Genomic DNA, 8,549 nt, shown 5'->3' with positions numbered 1-8,549 from the left:
AATATATTTGAAAACATACAAGGAATCGTTCATATAATTTAGAGAAAAAAAAGGTTGAAAAACATTCTGAGTGCTCATAAACAGACGTGGTTATTATTTTTATATATAAAAGGGGAATGATACCCAAACATATCACAATGTTCCAAAAATAGGGATCATGGGGTTAAGAATTTAAAGGTTATGCAAACAATATATCTATTTGCACTTAAGCACTTTGTTATCACTAAGGTTTACTTTGAGGAACCTGTAATTTTTTTTTAGATCCAGGGCCAAATTAAACTAAATCCACACTTTTTGAAAGCATCGTGAATAGTCAGACAACAAAGAAATCCTTATTCCCTTCTTAAACATACATGACAGACTTTTTAATCACTTAATCTTGCCGTAATACATGTATTTTGTATAGAAAAATTGTAACGTACTATAAATATCAATTCCCCTACTTCAGATCAAAGGGCGGATAACCTCAACTGCACAAACATCCCACAGAATTAGAACGCTTACATGTGCATTGTGTTGAGATCCTAAACAAACCTGGGGATTCGTTAGTACATTTAAAACCGCAGGATAAAGTATAAAATTAATCTAAGAACAAAAATTAAAAATAACAAATTGTTATCTAGGTTAGAAAAATGATTTTAACACATATCTCAGATAGATAAACTGTTAGATTTTCAGGAAATACGAATCTATATTGAAAAAAATGGGGTTTTTTTTCTTCGTTTCAATAGAGGTTTTTTATTTGAAGATGCATCAAACACTTTCCTTAAAACTTGGAAAAATTATGCGCAAAAATGACTAATATTTTTTTCAAAGAGAAAAAGGTATGCTTATGATCAATTATTTCCACGATAGAATATCTGTCGTTCACTACAGAGAAAAAAGGTTGAAAACCATGAAGTTTTGTTTTTCAATAATAACTTTCATCAAAAAAATAATAAGAGGAGATATATGTTAAAAAAACTTTTATAGTCTTTCCAAATGATATGTAATGAATGATTGACTTTTTACAAAACGTTTTGAATAATATACTGTACATTTTATTAATAGTATTTAAGATATGTGGGCAGATTAAAATAAATGAAAACGAAATGATTGTTAATTTTGAGATTACCATAAATAATCAGAGTCAGATTACGACAAACTCACCTCAGAATATCTTCAGAGATATGTTCAGAGACAAATGAGACAGTTGAGGATAATAAGTTGATAAATTATATAAAAAGCAATTCTAGAAGTTTTCAAAAACAACTGGCTAAATGTATGTATTCTGTTTTGCAGTTTTGGATGAGTTTGAGTCCTTTCCTTGTGTGATCCATGACTACAGTGTTTGGTCAAGAAACCTCGGACTATCCTGCACCTTAAGGTGACTCTTCAGGGTAACTATTTCCTATCCTTTTCGTTCGTAAATTCATTTGTAAGCATTGTACTATGTGTTGGTATGAAGAAGACCTTTCAAATGAGACTTATTTTATACATGAAAAGCTTATAAAATATTATTTGATTTTACGAATTCTTTATCAATAAATGAACAATATTTTTTCACATATATTTAAAAAAGTATACACATACTATATATTGTGTACTTAGTCAATAGGGTTTACATAGAGGAGCAGGCATTTCCAAATAAGGATAATGTTGCCATGCAACAAATAAAGCATTGCTGCTCTCTAAAATAGGGAACATAAATGACACTAACATTTTAAATCTAATTATCATGTCATCATATTTTTAAAGGAATAATTGTAATGTACTATAAAAATCAATACTCCTTCTTTAAGTCTAAGGGCAGATAACTCCAACTGCAATAAAGCAGAGAATTAGAACACGTACATGTGCACAAAACTAATATGTTTACACAGCCTGCAGATTAGATAGTGCTTTTAAAACCACCAGATATAGTAAAAAATAAATCTACATCAACAAAATCGTAAAAATAACAAATTGTTATCTAGGCTACAAAATGATTTTAAATCACATCTCAGATAGAAAAACTGTTAGATTTAAAGTTTTGAAAGAGATTTTCTCTTCATTTCAATAATCAAGGGTTTTCACAAACATATGCTACGAAAATTTTCTTTAAAACTTTGAAAAATTAGGGTTGCTCTATGCATAAATGATTAATGTTTTTGAACATATAGAAAGAGTATGTGTTATGTACAATTGTTTCATTTCCACGATAGACTATGCGTCATTTACTACAGAGAGATAAAGGTTGAAAACAATGTTTATAGCTTTGATTATCAATAATAGATTTCCTTTACCACAATAAAGGCAAATTTATGGGTAAGAAACATTCTTTGATCTGCTTGCCTAATGATATGTTATTTGAGATTTTTTTTATTTTTAAAATAATATAATGAAGAATTAGATTAATACCATTGATGAACTGTAGGCAGATTAAAATAAATGACAACAAAATAGATGTTGTTTTTGAGATTACCATGAATAGTCAGTGTTTTATATTACGAAAATCTCACCTAAAATACCTTCATGATCAAAGAAGTAATGGGATATAAGTCGACAAATGAAAAAAGCAATTCTTTGAGTTTTTAAAAATAACTGTTTAAATGTATATATATATATTCTGCTTTGCAGGATTGGGCGAGTTGGAGTCCTTTTCTTGTATGATCCATGACTACGGTGTTTGGTCAAGAAACCCCGGACTATCTTGCACCTTAAGTTGACTCCTCAGGGTAACTTTTTTCTATCCTTTTCATTCCAAAAATTATTTTGTAAGCATTTTGTAATCATTTTGTAACCTAATATTTTCTGGTATGTGGTTGAGCCGAAAAACTTTTGAAATGAGGTTAAATAGTTTTGGTTATTATAAAAACTCCCTATAATCAGGTTTGCATTGCATTAATAGTATGGTTTTGGTATAGATAATATCTAATCGAAGATTTAAGTGCCTTCAATGTAAACTGTGCATTGCATGCTTAGCATTTTCTGTTCTCATGTATATTTTTTATATGATATGCAGCAAATAGAAAATCATGTAATAATAATGTCACAACATATCCCTTAAATCCTGAGGTTTTTTATTATATACATGCACATCTTCTTGCATATTTTATAATCTTGGGTATTCTCTATCTATTAATGAAAAATGTTTAAGCACATTCATTTAATTTAAAAAGTATACAGACAATATATGTTTTGCACTTGTGAACGTTGTCACTAGGGCTTACATTGAGGAACAAGCATTTTCAAAACAAGGAAATTGTTGCCACACAAGAAAGAAAGCATTGCTATACTCTTAGGTAGGAAACAAAGATGACAATAAGATTTTAAACCTAATTATTTAGTCATCATATTTTAAAAGAAATAATTGATTATCAATGCTCTTACTTTAGGTCTAAGGACAGATAACTACAATTGCACAATAAACAACAGAATTAGAAAGCTTACATGTGCTCAAAACAAAGATTTCTTACACAGCTTGAAGATTCAATAGTACTTTTAAAACCACAACATAAAGAACAATTAAATCTAGATCAAGAAAATATTCAAATAACAAAATGTTATCTCGGCTACAAAAAATTATTTTAAATCACATCTTAGATAGAAAATCTGTTAGATGTATAGGAAACATAAATCTATATTTTGAAAGAGTTTTCCTTTTCATTTCAATAATAACGGTTTTCATATACAGATGCTATCAAAACTATGTTTAAATCTTTGAAAAATTAGAGATATTCTATTTTTTAATGATTGATGCTTTTTGTACATGTAGAAAAAGTATGTGTTATGTTCAAATATTTCATTCCCACGATAGAATATTCGTCTTTTCCTATAGAGAAAAAAAGGTTGAATTTTTTTTATAGTTTTGATAGAAGAATAACCTTCTTTTACCACAAAAGGGTGAAATATATTGTGGAAAACTTTTTATTTGATTTGCTTGCCTAATGATATGTCATAAGTGTTTTTTATTTTATTTTAAGAATAATATACTGAAGATTTTGATAAATACTTTTTATTAAGTGATGGCAGAAAAAAATAAATGACAACAAAATAGATGTAGTTTTTTTTAGATAACCATGAATTGTCAGTGTCTTAGATTCCGAAAATCTCACGAAAATACCTTCATGTTCAAAGAAGTATTTGAAAATTTAGTCGACAAATGAAAAAAGCCATTGTTGGAGTTTTAAAAAATAACTAAATGTATATTTATTCTGTTTTGCAGGTTTGGACGAGTTGGAGTGCTTTCCTTGTATGATCCATGACTACAGTGTTTGGTCAAGAAACCCCGGACCATCCTGCACCTTCAGGTGACTCTTCAGGGTAACTAGGGTTTGGTTCAAGAGAAACTCTCTAGTATAGAGGTTGTATTAGTTAAATAGTATGCTTTTGGTCTACTTAACTGCTACACAAAGAGACGAGTGCCTCCAATGCACACTGTGCGGTGCATTTATAGTCTTTTTTTCTCGTCTTTATTTTTTTGATACACAGCAAATAGAAAATCATGTAATAATAGTGTCCCAACATATCCCTCAAAACCTCCGTTTTTTATTATATACATGCACGGCGTCTTGTATATTTTATAATCCTGAGTATTTTCTATCTATTAATAAACAATGTATTTGTATATTCATTAAATTTAAAAAGTATACAGACAATATATGCTTTGAACCTGTGAACTTAGTCACTAGAGCTTACATTTAGGAATTTCCTAAATTTCCTTTACGCATTTCAAAAACAAGGAAATTGTTGCCACGAGAGAAAGAAAGCATTGCTGTTCTCGTAGGTACATGTAGAAAATAAAGATGACAATGGATTTTAAATCTAATTATTTTGTCATCATATTTTAAAAGAATAATTGTTATGGACTATAATTATCAATACTCCTACTTTAGGTCTAAAGGCAGATAACTCCAACTGCACAATAAACAACAGAATTAGAAAGCTTACATGTGCTCAAAACAAAGATTTCTTACACAGTTTGAAGATTCGATAGTACTTTTAAAACCACAACATAAAGAACAATTAAATCTAGATCAAGAAAAAGTAAGAATAACAAATTGTTATCTGGGCTACAAAATAATTTTATATCACATCTCAGATCGAAAAACTCTTAGATTTTCAGGAAATACTAATCTATATTTTGAAAGAGTTTTCCCTTTATTTCAATAATCAAGGTATTTCACATACAGTTGCATTTATAACTTTCTTTAAAACTTTGAAAAATTAGGGATACTCTATGCATCAATGATTAATGCTTTTTGTACATGTAGAAAAAGAATGTGTTATGTTCAATTATTTTATTTCCACGATAGACTATCCGTCATTTACTACAGAGAAAAACAGTTGAAAACAATGTTTATAGCTTTTTTTCATCACTAAGAACCTTCCCTTACCACAATAAAGGGAAGTGTATGTAATAAGCACTTTTTATTTGATTGGCTCGCTAAATGATATGTTATTTGTGACTTTTTTAAAGAATAGTTTACTGAAAAAATTGATTAATATTATTTATGAACTGGGGCAGATAAAAATAAATGACCACAAAATAGATGTAGTTTTTGAGATTACCACGAATAGTCAGTGTCTTATATTAAGAAAATCTCACCTTAAAATATGTTCATTTTCGAAGAAGTCTAGTATTGGAATATTTAGTCAACAAATAAAAAAGCAATTCTTGAATTTTTAAGAAATAAATGCCTAAATGTATATATATTCTGTTTTGCAGGTATGGACGAGTTGGAGTCCTTTCCTTGTATGATCCATGACTACAGTGTTTGGTCAAAAAACCCCGGACTATCCTGCACCTTAAGGTGACTCTTCAGGGTAACTATTTTCTATCTTTGTTATTCATACAATTATTTTGTAAGCATTGTACTATGTGCCTGCATGTTGAAGGGCAGAAGATCTTTCGAAATGAGGTTTACATGGGTTTGGTTTACAAAGAATATCTCTAGTCTACTGTTTGTATTAGTTGTAAAAGATGAGTGCCTTCAATTCAAATTATGCGGTACCTACTTAGCCATTTTTTTTCCTCGTCTTTAATTTTTTATGATATGCAGCAAATGGAGAAAAGAATATGGAGATAACGAACAGTATTGTGTGACCCTTCAGGGTAACTATTTTCTCTCCTTTTCATTCGTAAAATTATTTTGTAAGCATTGTACAACGAACTTGCATGTTAAAGGGCAGATGACATTTAGAAATGAAGTTTGAAGTGTTTTGGTTTATATAGGAACTCTATAATATAGGGTCTGTATCAGATGAATAGTATGCTTTTGGTCTAAATAACAGAGATAAGTGCCTTCAATACAAACATTGCAGTACATGCCCAGGTTTCCTGTTCGTATGTATAAGTTTTTAAGATAAACAACAAATATAAAATCATTGATATAAGAGTTTCCAAACACATCCATTTAATCTTCAGTGTTTTTCATTATATACATGTAGAACTTATAACATTTTATTTAATCTTTAGAATTCCTTATCAATAAAGAAACAACGTTTTTGCACATATATTAATTTGAAAATGTAAACGCATAATATATAATTTGTCCTTGTGTTCTTAGTCAATAAGGATTACACTGAGGAGCAAACATTTCCAAATAAGGATAATGTTGCCATTCAACAAATATATCATTGCTGCTCTCTTAAGTAGGGTACACTTTACATTAAGAATTTCAATATCTTTTTCTTGTCGCAATATTTTATAAAGAATATAGTGAGGTACTATAAATATTATATCGCTTACTTAAGGTCTAAGGGCATATAACTCCAACTGCTCCAAACAATCGACGGTATTAGATCGTTTACATATTAAAAAAAAAATTTTACACAGCTTTGAGATTCGATCGTACATTTAAAGCCTCAAGATAAACTACAAAATGAATCTACATCAACAAAAAAGTAAAAATAACAAATTGTTATCTAGGATAGAAGAAATGATTTTAACACAGATCTAAGATAGATACACTGTTATATTTACAGGAAATACGAAGCTATACTTGAAAAAGTTTTCTCATTATTTTTATAATCAAGGTTTTTCATATACAGATGTAACACTTTCTTTAAGACCTTAAAAAATGAGGGATACTCTATGAATTAATGGATAATGCTTTTTGTACATGTAAAAAGTATGCGTTTTGTTCAATTATTTCATTTCCGAGATAGAATATCCGTCTTTTATTGCAGAGAAAAAAAGGTTAACAACAACGTTTATAGTTTTGTCAAACAGTAATAACCTTCCTTTGCCACAATAGAGGGAAGTATATGTTAAAAGAAACTTTTTATTTGATTGGCTTGCTAAATGATATGTTATTATTTTTTTTTAGAATAATATACTATAGATTTTGTTTGATATTATTTATGAACTGTAGGCAGATTAAATAAAATGACCACAAAATAGATGAAGTTTTTGAGATTACCATGCATAGTCAGTGTCTTATATTACAAAAATCCCACTCTAAAATATATTAATGTTCAAAGAAGTATTGGAATATATAGGCGACAAATTAAAAAAAAGCAATTTTTGGAGTTTTCAAAGACAACTGTTTCAGTGTTTATATGTTCTGATTTGCAGGTTTGGACGAGTTCGTGTAATTCCCATCTATGATCCATGACTACATTTGTTCAGCGTTTGGTCAAGAAACCTCGGACTATCTTGCACCTTAAGGTGACTCTTAAGGGTAACTATTTTCTATCCATTTCATTCGTAAAATTATTTTGTAAGCATTGTTCTAATGGCTGGGATGTTGAAGAGCAGAAGACCTCTGAAAATGAGGTTAAAATAGGTTTGGTTTACATAGGAACTATGTAGTATAGTGTTTTTATTTGATGAATAGTATACTTTTGGTCTAGATAACATCTACACAAAGAGATGAGTGTATTCAATGAAATCTGTGTGTTACTAACTTAGCCTTTTTTCCCTCGTGTATAATTTTTAATGAAATTCAGCAAAAACAAGATCATGTAATAATAGTGTCCCAACATATCCCTTATATGTTTAGTGTTTTCATTACATACATACATGGCAATAAGATTTTAAATCCCTCTTGCCATAATATTTTATAAAGAATAATTGTTATGTTCTACAAATATCAATACTCCTAATTAAGGTAGGCAGATTATTCCAACTGCACAACAAACCACAGAATTAGAACGCTTACGTGTGCGCAAAACTAAGATGATTTACATACTTGGAGATTTCATAGTTTCCTTAAAACCACAAGATAAAGTACAAAATAAATCTAGATCAACAAATTAGTAAAACTAATAATTTGTTATCTAGGTTAGAAAAATGATAGTGAATCACATCTGAGATAGAAAAAAACCTGTTAGATGTACAGGAATACGAATCTTAGTTTAATGTAGGTCTTGAGATTACCATGAATAGTCAGTATTTTAGATTACAAAAATCTCACCTTAAAATATCTTAATGTTCAAAGAAGTGTTTGCATATTTAGTCGGGGTTTTCGAAGACAACTGCTTAAATGTATATATTTATTCTGTTTTGCAGGTTTGGAAAAGTTAGTGCCCCTCCCTTTTATGATCCATGACTACATATGTACAGCGTATTGTCAAGAAACCCC

General features: G+C 29.3%; 1 long non-coding RNA gene across 1 annotated transcript; it reads left to right on the top strand.

The window, feature by feature from the left end:
• Positions 1 to 1,290: 1,290 nt before the first annotated feature.
• LOC134267348 (uncharacterized) lies at positions 1,291 to 8,549 on the top strand. The gene is made up of 5 exons (XR_009992137.1): positions 1,291 to 1,379; positions 4,187 to 4,284; positions 5,690 to 5,787; positions 7,541 to 7,646; positions 8,477 to 8,549. It is a non-coding gene; the product is annotated as an uncharacterized LOC134267348 (long non-coding RNA).

This window comes from Saccostrea cucullata, unplaced genomic scaffold (assembly GCF_032062105.1).
Source record: "Saccostrea cucullata isolate Sc308-1 unplaced genomic scaffold, CSIRO_AGI_Scuc_v1 ctg241, whole genome shotgun sequence".
NCBI classification, from domain to species: Eukaryota; Metazoa; Mollusca; class Bivalvia; order Ostreida; family Ostreidae; genus Saccostrea; species Saccostrea cuccullata.
The sequence above is the reverse complement of the archived record's forward strand: the minus strand, read 5'-3'. Positions and strand labels throughout refer to the sequence as shown.